At 35.3% G+C, this 13,372-nt stretch overlaps 1 protein-coding gene across 3 annotated transcripts in view; it reads left to right on the top strand.

Annotated features, from left to right (window-relative positions):
- LOC310879844 (uncharacterized protein) overlaps positions 1-13,372 on the top strand; it is a 796,982-nt gene that overhangs the window by 247,934 nt on the left and 535,676 nt on the right. For all 3 annotated transcript variants that reach the window (XR_014571147.1, XR_014571148.1, XM_083794781.1), the window contains one exon: positions 5,093-5,194. The gene's annotated coding sequence lies outside the window, so the exon portion shown is untranslated. The remainder of the gene's footprint in view (positions 1-5,092; positions 5,195-13,372) is intronic.

Genomic DNA, 13,372 nt, shown 5'->3' with positions numbered 1-13,372 from the left:
CTTAGAAATCTTTCTTAGTAAAAACTCTCTGTACTGCTTTTCAGAATTATTTGGGATATTTGGCAGGAGAAAAGATGTTTTTCATTCCAAATATCTTAAAATTAGCCAGACAGAATAAATACCACTTAGGAAGTTTAAAAACTTGAAATTAGTTTAAGACGTTATAATATACCTCTCTTAATGTTGTTCTATTATTTTGTCTTTTGAAAATAAATGTTATTTTAAGGATTGATCCAATGCCAACTGAAATCTTTGGGAAAATCCACACTTCCTTTTTTGAGTAGTACAGACTCATAAGTATTTACTTTTTATTCCAAGATACACTGTTATATGGTAATAGTTCTGAGATCTGTCTGTGTTCTTCACCATAGATTAATAAACTATTTAAACTTTTCTAGACACAATCTCATACTTCAAATAGTGATATTAAAAGAACCACTAATCCTTCAGGTTTCTCAAATGAAACATTTCATCTTTCATGTTTTTCTTATATTAACATTTTTTTCTCATAAAAAAGGAAAAAAGTTTCTCTACAATTGTAAAACTTCACTCCAGAACATGTCAATGATGTTTGCAATGTTCATTCCTTTGATAAAGCCATAAAAATAAGGATTTTCAGCGTAGTCAAAGTGCAGAATGTAAATGGGTGTATGTTGGTTGTGAGATTTTGTCTACCCAATAACATATTTCAATGATTTTGAGCAAAATCTGGACTTAATCTTAATTACGGACGTCAATGAAAGTTTTTCTTCTTGGCTTTTGTTTATACGTATGCAAATAAAATATTTTCCCATGTATAGATAGAGATTTAAGATTTTAAATTTGTAATGTGTGTGTGTTAATGCTTAAACTTGTCCAATTTATGAGATAGTGCTGAAGCTCCTCAAGAATCCCATTTTTATCTTTAAATAAAGGTAATTTAGGTATTTATGTACAGATAGACATAGAGTAGGTTGTATACCTGGAATTCATGATTAAGTTCCTTATTCAGCCAACACCTTTCCGCTTATTATTGTGAAGTCAGTTTTCCCTTTTTTTCCTACCTCACTCAGATAAAGCTATTCTGTGTTGTTATCTGACAGTATATGAACAATAGTGCTCTGAGGAATTAACTAAAGATAGAGCTCATGGAAGCGTGAGGAATACCCCTGTATTAATGCTGAATGTTGAAGAAACTTACAACCAGTAATTTACCTAATAGTTTTTCCAGTACAGAAGCAGCAAACTGATTCCTAGACCTTTCTTTAAAATTAGCATAATTAGAAGATCTAGAGGGGAAAGCATTTTGTCATTCAGCACGCTAAACTCATTCATGCACACCCATTAGTGCATATCCTCTTGGGAACCAGGTACTGTGCTGGGTCTCCAGGCAAGCACCTTTGTAGACTCAGTATTACAGGCAAGCCATACAGAAAGAACTAGCAAAGAGCCCAACAATCTTGCTAAATGCTTGAGTGACAGACAAGTCTGACATCACCTCCTGACACATGCTTTGTCTTTTCTGGGCAACAAGGGAATTTTTAAGGTGAGGAGCGTGGCATTCACTTTAAATCCCAGAGGGAGAAGGTCAGAAGTGTGTTTTTGTGTATTTACAAAAAATCCAAGAGATTTAGTAACTTTACTGAGATACGAAACTTTAAGAGCTTTACTGTCTCTGCAATAATCAAGATACCCTTTAAGTCAGTCATGCAGAACTGTCATAAGTTACTAGCTGAGGCATAAAGTTTGTCCACCTAGACTGTAGTGTGATAGTTGATGGATTTTGAAGAAGAAAAAAAATCCTTGATAATATTTTATTTAGCTCTTAAAAAGAAATAGATAGCTCAGTTGTGGTTTCAAACTATATTTTGCAGTGCTCTTCTCTGCATTTGTGCAGATACTTCCTTTTGTTTGTAAACAGAAGAATTCATGCTGATGTAATTAGTTATTGGGCTTATATTTAGTCACCACATGTGACTGGTGCAGGTAACTTTATTCAGAATCAAGATGTTGATTAGAGGGGTGCAGCTGGCAAAGCAAGGCAGTTCGGACAAAGTAAATGGATTGCAAAGATTTAGTAAACGTCTGCTTTTATGTAAGGCTATGTGTTAGTGTTCATGGGTGGAGTGTGTGGCCACTGGAGAGATGTTCTGCTGCTTTTTTCAAGCAGTTCACTGTAGGAACTTTTGCAACCTCCTTTCCTTCTCTCATGGGCAGAACAGTGGGATTAATCATTCTTAGCCTGAGTTCTCTGGTTACAGTCTTCTCTTTTATAACTGTGCTTATGTTACAATCCCAGTTGAATTTGCCATGAGTAGGAAATTTTCCTTTGGGAGCTCTTGCTAATTCAAGTGACTCACAACAGCTTATTCAAAACAATTGCAGTGTTTATTCATCCAGAAGAACATACGAAGGCCTGTCCCACTGAGAGTTAGGTTTACTTTCCCAATTTTTCTGAAAGTTTAGGAAGATTGTGCTTGACCCAGATACAGTGAGTTCAGAGCTAGGAGTCACTGCATTTCTCTGTTCGTGAAGTTCACTGGAAAATGACTATGTAACCCATTCTTTCCTTCCCAGTATTGGACTTTTCTAAGAGACTTATCTCTGTGAGATGAACCACAACCAATTTCTCCAAACTTTGGAGAAAAAAAAAAAGAATAATATAGTTTAGGGAAATAAATATAGATTGAAAAATAATCAGCAAATTTTAATTTCTTATCAACATATTTGTTAGTAATATCTAGAATTAGGAATAATGTAAGTGTAGGCTGAACATGTTTTTTTTTAAATAACATTGGACACAGGATTTAATCTACTGTGATTATTATGGCTGTTTATTTTAGCGAAGAGAAAGCAGAGATGTGTAAGCAAATTTTTCAGATAGTTTAAAGAGAAACGGCTGAAATATTTTAAGGCATTTTTTTCTACACGTTGTTTAATATAAGGGCTCAGATAGAATCAAGTATATTAGTCTGCTCTTCTCCCAGTGTTCACTGAGTTAAAAACTGATTCACAAGAAGTTCACTGGGAAAAAAATAGCAATTATTTTCTCATACTGAATTCATTTAAACTTCTAAGTGGGAGTCCAGAGTTGCTGCTCATTTTATTGCCATCTACTCTAATTTCTATAGTTCTGTTAGCCTTCAGAAAGCTGGAAGTCAGATCCAGCTACTGGTAGAATTTTTATCACTGATTTCTAAGAAACTATGATAAAGTTCTTTTAAAAGCAGAGGAAAACTAATATTCCACACTCCAAGGTATATCACTAGAGTTGTAATTCTAATTTGAAGTCGGGAAGAGTCACTGACTCATTGCTGTGTATGGTGTACTCACTTCTAGTAACCATCTACTAATACTGATGGAGGACCAGGATGCAGAGTTACGCTATTTGTATTTTTATCTCTGGAACTGACATAGCTAGATTTACTATTTTGATTCTGAGCTGTCTAAAAAAACTGTAATGCTTAGGGCTTATGTTTTCCATTTGCTAAAGTCACTGATTCACAGATTTCTCAATGGAAGCAGAAGTAACCCTCTTTCACAAACACCAGAACGTGTGCATACAGTGTTCATTCAGGGTTATCTGTGCTTTTTACCTTATCCTCTCAGAATGCATCTTCTCTGACAAGTTAAGCTTTTCTACAGTTTGAATCATACTGATAACATATGTCATGCTGTCAATCCATCTTCTGCTACCACAACATCATTTTGTGCCATCCTTAGCATACATCCTTTGACTTCACTATTACGTTTGATTATTTGATTTTTTCGGGGGGGGGGCTTAATGTATTAAAGAAGCCAAATTTCAAAACATGACATGGTACCAAGTCCAAACACTTGAAAGCTGTTTGTCTTGTAGTGAGCTCTTTTTTAGTGCTGAATACATCTAGCCCCACCACCTATTTTTCTTTCTGCTTTTGGCTAAAGTCATTGTTACTTAAAAGTACTTTTCAAGTTTGGTGGTGAAAAACAGTTTCTTAATTTCTTTACCTTTTTTTTTTTGTAATAAACAAAAAGGGCTCAGCGTTTGTCTATCATCAACACCCAAATCTAGTGATGTAGATAGACAAGAAAATAGGATTTCAGAGATGTTTTATCTAGGGCTTGTCTTACTGAAAATATTTTCAGTTGTAAGTGGTGAATTTGTTTAAATTGATAAAAGCTAGAATTCATGACAAGATGATTTAATCCAACTCTTGCTAACAAGTTGTAGATGTTAGTAGTGTGTCAAAACAACATTGCTACAGACATTCTGGCATCAGGCTGGACTGATAACTACAATGCAGTGTAACAGCTTTCTGACAGCTATTTATTCTTGAACACTACTGATTAAAGTGAGCTTGAGTTAGTGATATTTTTTCCCCTAGATATTTGCGTTAATGTGCCCTTTTTTCCTCACAAATACAACTGTAAATATTTTTAAATTAATAAAATTGAAAAGCTAAGATTCTAGTTCTTAACTAAATATGAAATGGAATTCTAAATTCTTCTCCATTTAGACTCTTGCAAAAAATCACACTTTTGTGATTTGCAGCTCAGGAATAATCCCCACTTGTTAGAGGAATTTTTAAATATCTACTATGTGTGTTTGACCACCTCCTTTAGGACGTGTGTATGATCAAAAAGCCTAGAATGGATACAGGAATAATTAGTTTTGTCAATTCAATAATCAGATATGTCATATATTAAGTGACATTTGCAGGGAAAATATATATACCCGTATATGTAGATTATGTGGGACTTGAATTACATTCCCTTGAATTTAGAAACCTGTTGCACTTAAGCACCAATTCTATGCAAACCCCTCAATTTTGATCTGAAATAGGAATGTCATTTGCATTTAAACTGATCTTTATCCTTTTTCAGTTCTATTCAGTGCCTCCATACATGTTATAAACTAAGAATTTGAAGCTGATTAAAACTTTTAACTTTATTTTTCATCAGGTGTACACAGAAAATAACTTCTGAAAAAGTTGCTATTTACTTTGTGTGATTTATATTTTTCAAATTAGACCAACTTTGCGTGTGAAAATTGTAATATTCAATTTTACAGCTAGAAAGTTCTATGTTGATTTTTTAAAAAAAAAAAAACTTTTACATGCTTTGTCCACAGGCAAATGTAATGGAGAGGTTTGTGTAAAATAACATGGAAGTTTACTGTCTGCCAGAGCTTGAAGCCTCAAAGATTGAATCATGGAGCCCTGAGATTCCCAAGGTAAGGATTTGTTCTTCATGTTCTTCTCGTTCCAGGAAAGGCATGGGTAAGTAAACAGTCAATTTACAGAGAGTGCCTATGTGCTTAAGGAGGCATATATTATTCATGGAGATACAGCCCTTGCTCCTGCTGAGCTGGAACAGTGAGCAATACCGCCACAGTGGTGTTCTACATATATTAGGCTATTTGATGTGTTGCTTTAACATGCCAGTGCTGCTTTCTGGAGCTGAGCACAATTGCTTATGACTGGTGCGGTGTACATGTACCTTGTCATACCTGTGCCTAAACACGGACATCTAGTGCTGTTTCAGACACATTAGTGTAACCATGACATCCATAATAGCTGTGACAAATATGGCATGGGAGAATCATACTGTCCTGGAGCAGCAGCTGGAGGATAGTTATGCATCTAAGGTGTCACTAGATGCCTACCTTAGACAGCTGAATTATTTTCTCAAACTCACTTAGAATGAACTGAGGGGTCTGTATTAGACATGTCTGTAAAATATAACTCTTTATTAGCCATCTCAGTGGAGCAAAATGCAAAAAAATTATTTTTAAACAGTGGAAAACAACAGTGATCCATGCATTAGGAAAGACTATGAGGAAATGAAATCAAAGAGGAATGTTTTAGTTAAAAATTATTTTCTCAGGAAAAAAAGTGTATCTAACATGCAAGAAATTTTATGTTGGTGTGGCTCATTTTTGAGTGGGCAATGCTTTATGTTTTAAATTGTAGAGATGTTAGTAATAGCAGATTATGTGGTTCCACATATTGTGTCAGTAGTCATATGATTTAAAGGTAACTCTTGATGTTGCCAAAGGGCTTAATCATCTTGGTTTTCCAGACTCGTTAGTATCTACGTGTATGTGAAATGTCCTTTTTCAACATAACACTGCATATTTATATTCTGAAGTTTAATAGATGTCTAAGTATAGTACCAAATGCGAAAGATGTGTCAATTTAATGGTCTGAAAAAGGGGGGATGGGGAAGTAAGAAACCAAATGGGCCCTTTACTTGTACTCTTGACTTATTCATTCAAGCATTTTAACTGGCAGACTCCTTCTAATCCCCTGACAGCACCTGGAGGGGTGCCGGTAGAACACCAAAGGGATGGTGGGAAGATATGACATATGACACTGGGGCAAGATCTGAACTCAGACAAATGAAATCTGTCAGCCAGCTCCTCAAAGGCTGCCACAGTTCTTATCACTGCTTGGTTGAGCTGGCTTGATACACAGACTTATTGTATTATTCAGCTGGTTTGATTTTCCTTTTTATGACAACCTTACCCTGGAGACCATCCATCTTTTTGCAGTGCTGGAGAATGACTGTAACTGAATGATATTTCAATATAATTTATAATCCTATACTGTAAACAGAAGTGATGGTTGCTTCTAACCACTGTGAAGAATTCTAATAGGTGTATTTAGAATTTTGTTTTTTGGAGGGTGAGAGGTAGTCTGGAATTGGGGGATTTTTTTTATATAGTTTAGTTTAATAGTCTTATAACAGAAAAGCTATGAAAAGCCCTGAAAAAAAAATTTCAGAATGTGTCCAGGCAGTTAATGATGCATGTGAACAACTACAGCTGCGGCAAATTATTTGCCAGAAGTTTAAATAGTAGGTATTATTATCAGCTTTCTGGATAATGTCCTGGAACGAAGGAGTTAATGGTGAGAAGTTGGGCTCAAGTGAGATATCTGAATCTGAAAGCAATCTAACTAAATTTGGATTCTAGAATCCCCACTTTAAATAAAAGCTTCCGTAAGAGTGTAAAGTAAAATAGGTAGTCTACTGCCTTGTGTGGCAAGCTTAAGCTTGTATTTGATCTTCTTCTTTGTGTCAGGAGAAGGAGAGGGTAAGAATTACTAAATTCCTTAGGAAATGCTCCCAACAATACACTTACTCAATCTGGCAGATTTGAATAAAAAGGATTTGTCCTAGAATGGGAAATAGAAGACCATATCTTTAGCATAACCATTTTTACTTTGAGAAGACAGTCTTCTGGAAATATTCTCCCCACAAAAGATACAAAATAAGATATTAAAAAGATAAGCTACCATTGATCACATTAAAGTACATGTCATTAGATGGAAATCTGAATCATCTGCATTTTGTATTGTTACTTTCGTTGTTTGTTTGTTTCTGTTTTTAGGGAGCTTGGGGTATTTTTGATGGGTAAACAAAGAGAAAGGATTTACTGATCATGAACAGATATCCCTACCTGACTTAAACAATATATGTCTAATGAATAAATGACCCTAAGAAATGTTGATCCAAAATCTGATTAGAAATGTAACAGACAGAAATGTAACAGATGCCTGCAGTTTTTATAGTAGAATCACTGACCCTGCCTTCTTTTATGGAACTTGGTATGCTTAGATTGAGACGTACTGCACTGAAGTAAGTGTAAATAAGTTCTTGGTGAGATTGCTTTTCTGAATATTCATTCAAAATGCACCAACCAGTGGGCTTACTTCAGTGTGTTGAACATACGGGTTTTAGTGACTGGTTTCCACTACTGATTGTGTCAGGTTCTGTTCATCTTAGCACTGTTAGTCAGTACAAAACAAAGACATACAAGCCCATCTTTGTTTCTGTATCTAGCAAAAATTGGCAGAAATGTTGCACTTTGTAAAGGTGCTGGTTGCAACAATGAAATTAAGAACTAAGATTTTCACCATTGTCTTCATTCTGGCTCTTCCTGTGTATTCTCTCCAGCACAGCTGGGAACATTGTGCAAAATGGCTCTTACAAAGGCTGCTGCTTCGTGTCTAGACACATTGTTGTAGTTTTCCAAAGCTGTATATAAAATCTTTGGTGAAATACATAGATCTTATACTTCCAAGGAAAAAACAGACAAAGAGCAATCACAATCCAGCTGATGAAAAAATTAAATTACACTTTTCCACTGTGATTTCTACAAGTTCTCAAAGGATTGTTTCATTTTTCCTTTCCAAATTTTGTGCTTATTACTAATTCACACATGCGGAAAGTATTTTTACACGAAAAAGCTGTAAACATATTTAATAGGATCAGTTCTTGTCACACATCCTTATTGATGTTACTTAAAATGACTTAAAATTTTCTTAAAATCTTTATAATGATAGGGTTTGTATTATTGAAATCACAGAATTGTAGGGGTTGGAAGGGACCTTGAGAGATCATTGGGTCCAACCCCCCTGCCATGTTAGTGTTTTCTTCTGGAAAGTTGTTGGAAATTGATATGATGAAACTGAAGAGCATTATTCCTACAGGTATATAGATGTCATTTATTTACAAGGTGTTATCTATACATGAGTAATATTTTTTTTCCCCATGTTTGCTGCATTTATATTCCAGATTATGTTGAATGTAATGGTAGATATATACTTCCTGTCCGAGGGAGTTAATCTTAATCTTCACATGAATTACGTATCTGAGGAAGAATAGTAAAGACAATTTCATTGAGATTTGGAGAATTACTGTTAAAACCCTCAGATACATAAAAACACTAAGTGACTTGGCATGCATGCACATTTACATATTGAAATCAAATGTGTTCTTTACAAGACATTTTTCAGAGTTTTTCTTTGAAAACAAGTCCAAATATGCCTTAATTTTCCATTACCTTAGAGCTTTAGCATATTGTAGCAAAAATAAATATGGTCAGATTCATCATGCACTCAGTAAACCTCTCTAAAATGTATTTCATATTGTAAATACTATGCACTTACAGTGACTAAAGTTATCTACAAATGTGTTCTATTATCCTCTCAAACTTTTTTCCTTTTTTTTTTTGTTGGTTCAGAAAAGATTAAAACAAATATTTTCCTTTCGCTACTTACTGTCTTCTAGAAAAATCAGTTTTTCTTGAGTGTCCTCAGTTAATACCCACATAATAAATTCTGTGAGTCTGTAAGCCCATGGAGCCCCAGGTCACTGAGCATATAGCTGGACAGATCAGTTCAAGTGAGAGCAGAATTTACTCCACTTGACCTGAAGTGACTGATCTCAAGAAAAAAAAAATTACATAAAACTGCCATAAAATAATTATTTCATGTCATGAAGATTGGAAGAGGTAATAAAACAATCTACTTCTAATTGGAAGAAGAAAATATTATAATATTGATTTGTTTATATTACGGAATGCTAGCATGACACTTATTTCTAGCACTTGTCAGTACTTTCTTTAACTTCATGTTCAGCAAGATTCATCTCAGAGCAGGAAGTGTATCAGCTTAAAAACACCACTGTGCTTGGATGTCTTAACAGTAACCTCCCTGAGATTGTGCCCATTTACTATTGAGCAGTTTGAATTTTCACTCCTGCCAGTGTGTGAGATTCTAGTTTTACAGTGTTTCCCTCTAGGTACAAGAATTGGACCCATCAAAATAACACTCTCTTCCGTGAATTCAGTTGATTTATCCTTTTTAACTGGAAAGCATAAATAACAGGAGCAGGATAAATATTCAGTATTTATATAATATTAATAATCAAATAATTAAAATATTTGAGTAATTAAAATTAACTTTTAGAATGTGATTCAGTGGAGTTTGTTTTACCATCACTGGTTAAGCTTAATGATATTTTGAAACATGCCTAAAATTCTTTAATGAGGCAGCCTGCTCTTCAGTGTTTAATTTTTTTTTAATATTATAGTTACACATGTAAAGTACAAAGAGAAGCAATGTACAAAGGCTGTAACTGAAATAGAAGTGTACAGTATAGCTCAATAGTAATCCCATTAAGTAATTCTATTTGCTGATGCAATAAAAGGCAATTCAAGAATACAGTCTTTTTTGTACACGTCAAATGGTTCTATAATAATTCAAATGCTGACAGTTGTCATTGTTCTGTGACTGGCAAACAAAGCAACTGTTTCAGTGTTTGATCCGTTTTTTATTGTTACTGTGTAAAATGACATACCACCTCAAACATTTACCAAAAATAACAGGGAAGTTTTTTCTATACTGTGTTCAAGTGAACTATCAACTGCTGGCACTTTCACATTTAACAGCAGCTAATCTACAAACAACACTAATGAAAACTGTGCTGCCCCCTCTCACCAGTATCTGGTATTTTTCTCTGACCAGTGGTGAGACATGTTTGTGTTTTCAAACTCTGCTGCTTGATCTTAGTTTTATTAACATGAGAAGCCCTCAAAGCAATATGTTCTCAAAGACCCCATTTTGAGCTCCTTGTTACAGGGTTGTTCTCATATATTACAGTACTCCCATATACCACTGCACGTGCTGTAATTGGAGGAGAAGAATTAGTAAAGCTCCTAAATGTCTGGGTTCTCTGATTTTAAAAGTAAAATATTCTTGAGATATTTCTGGAGAAAGGAAGGTCATTGAATGTTGCAAGGTGTTGTTTCAACATCTCTCAAAATAGGTTATGTTCTGAAGTCAGGAGTATTTGGGAGGTGGACTGGACTCTTTCACAAGACAGTCTATTCCAGGAAAGAGTGAGAGGCAGATTCTTTCACAGGTATGGTAAATAACTCTGCACTGGGCCTCTGCACTGGCGGTGTGGTATAGCAGTGAAATACTAATGTGGATTTTGGGAAGTGGACCTTATTCTGTGGTCAAACACACAAATGTGTTAATTCCTAATCCCTTCCTCTAAGAAAACACAAAAAAGATTGTGTGCTTATACTTCATCTAGTGCACTTCAGTGTGAAAGTGTAAGGGAATGTTCCCACTAAGGTGGTATTGCAAACTGAGCAAAAGCAGTTGCTGTTACCCTGGACAGCAGCAAGATACTGTTGATAACACAGTAGCTTCCATCGCCTGCCATCACAAAACCCACTGCCTTAGAACACTGTCTTAGATAGAAACAGGCAAGTAGCATCCTGCTGGTTGTGCAGGTATTCAGCCATTATCAGAACCTATAGTCTGAGAATGCAAGAGCAGGCTGAGGAAGAACTGTTTGGTGGGAGGATGAGTACTGTAGGGGGAGGATGGAGTAATAGAGGAACATGGGATTGACATGTTAATGTGAGAGAGATGAGAGGTGTCCTAAAATAGGATGAATGTAGAGTCCTAATTTGAGGATGAATCTGTCTAAGAATAGACCTGTATGGAGCCTTTTCATTTGGAATCTCTTTTCACACAGATCTTTATGTAATACTACACTGAGTGACTTTTCACAGTTGACAAAGCCTTAGATAATTCAAGTATCTATACTCAGCACAGATCAGTACCACAGGGATTAACTGAAGGATCCAAGAGGGTAGAAATTTTATAGTTTAGCCCAAGCAATACACCCTGTGTTCTGTAACCTTCCATGCTTGTGGAGTTCTACTGTTCCTAATTCTGAAGATCGACATAAAATACCTTGGACGTTCCAGCTCCAGTTCAACTGATAAGCAACCATTATGCTTTCTTTCCTCCCTACCCAATGATCTCTGTCCTCTGAGACCACCAGTTAATTCTGTCCTGTTTTTTCTTTCTTCAGACTTTAAATTCTTGAGGCAGGGATCATCCCTTTCTCCGTTTTTTTTTTTTTTTCTCTTCCCTTCCCACCAAAACTAAGAAAACTGTCAGAATATTAAAAAAAAAAATGCAGTAACAAATATTCCCTTTTCAAATAGAATCATTACCATAGCACAGTTATCCTTCAGGTACTAGCAGCTGCAAATGGAACAGGGAGATGTTAGTGTTCACTTCTACTGATCTCATTATACAAACCACTAAGAGAAGCAAGGGAATACATTGGGAGAGCTTTCATGTGGTTAAAGCAACAGGGGAAATTCATTCTTTGATATCTCCTTGTACGGTGTATCTAGCTCACTTTGTGTCTGCTCCTCAAAAGGCAAGGCTGTAAAAATATTACAGGATTGTTGAAAGGGATTGGAAAAATGATAAAAGTCTCTAATTAAATGTACAGAAATATACTTGGAAAGTGTTTCTCGGTGTTTTTAAGTTCAAAACCAGACCACCTATCCGAACCTCCTCATTAAGAGTCAAATTCAATTTTCATGCAGAGAGCTTGATATCAGGTTTCTATGTATCTAGACGCTGTACTTATTACTTTGATTTCTGTATTACCCATGTGCCTAACAACCACTGATTGATATGTGTGTATGTAACCTAATGACCTTGGCAAGGAAAAGTCAGCATCACCATATTTTATATTGGGAATGAAAGCTCAGACATTAAGAGGTTTCTCCACAGTCACCTAGAATGCAAGACACAGTCCCTATCTCTGGAATTCCATGTCATCCATTAAGCATACAAGAAATGTTCTTTCATTCAGAAAAAAAAAAAAAATCATTTTTTCCCCATATGAAGACAGTATGCTTTGTGCCTTGCTGAGACACTCTTCTATTTGCATAGTATGCAAAAAAAAAAAAGGCAATTTAAGATGGAAAGCAAAGTTAATAGTATCCTTTTTTGTTGTTGTTTATTTATTTATTTTGAGTAGTTGTGGCAGATAAAGCCATGGTGAAGCTTGAGAAAAACTGTAATAAATCCTGACAGAATCTATGTGGATTCAGGTGTCAAAAATAATAGTGGCTATGTATAATTCATTGCCCTTCAGAGTATTACAGTGTATATAGCATAGCATATGGAGAGGAAATGTAGCCCTTTTCAGGCTACTGGAGAAGTGTATTTTCTTTGGGGTTTGCTTTCTTTCTCCATTAGAAAGTGTTTGTTAAGTCCCTATGCAGCTGATTCTTGCTCTTCAGAGGACTCATCTGCATAGTCTTTACTTCTACACTGTTTCCAACCTAGGGGGTATATACTGAAGTCTGACGGTGGAAAGAGATGTGTGCATGGCCACATGGTGGGAACTCCAAGTTATCATCATAAATAGATGTATGGCTCCCTTAAGAATTTAATTAGTCATTTCACTTGAATTATTCACTGGGAAAAAGACACTATACTGGCAAACTTTTAATCTAATTATCTAGTATTAGTCTGTTATCTAGTAGTAGAAGATGTTCATCTCCAAATAGAAGATTAACATTATATTTCAGCCAATAGGAGTACTAGTCTTTGAGGTAATGCATATGGTTTTGTAGTGCTCCCTATACCCATTAAAACAGTAATCTTAGAAAAGAAAACAACAACAACAAAAACTGAGGTTAAACAATGCTTTGTGGAATTTAGTTACATGTTGTAAAATTGAATGAAAAAAAATATATGAAGGAATTAGCCTGTAAGAGTGAGAATTATATATATAT

This window comes from Anser anser (genome assembly GCF_964211835.1).
Source record: "Anser anser genome assembly, chromosome: 11".
Taxonomy (NCBI): Eukaryota; Metazoa; Chordata; class Aves; order Anseriformes; family Anatidae; genus Anser; species Anser anser.
Note: the sequence above shows the minus strand (reverse complement) of the source record. Positions and strands in the feature narration are given on the sequence as shown.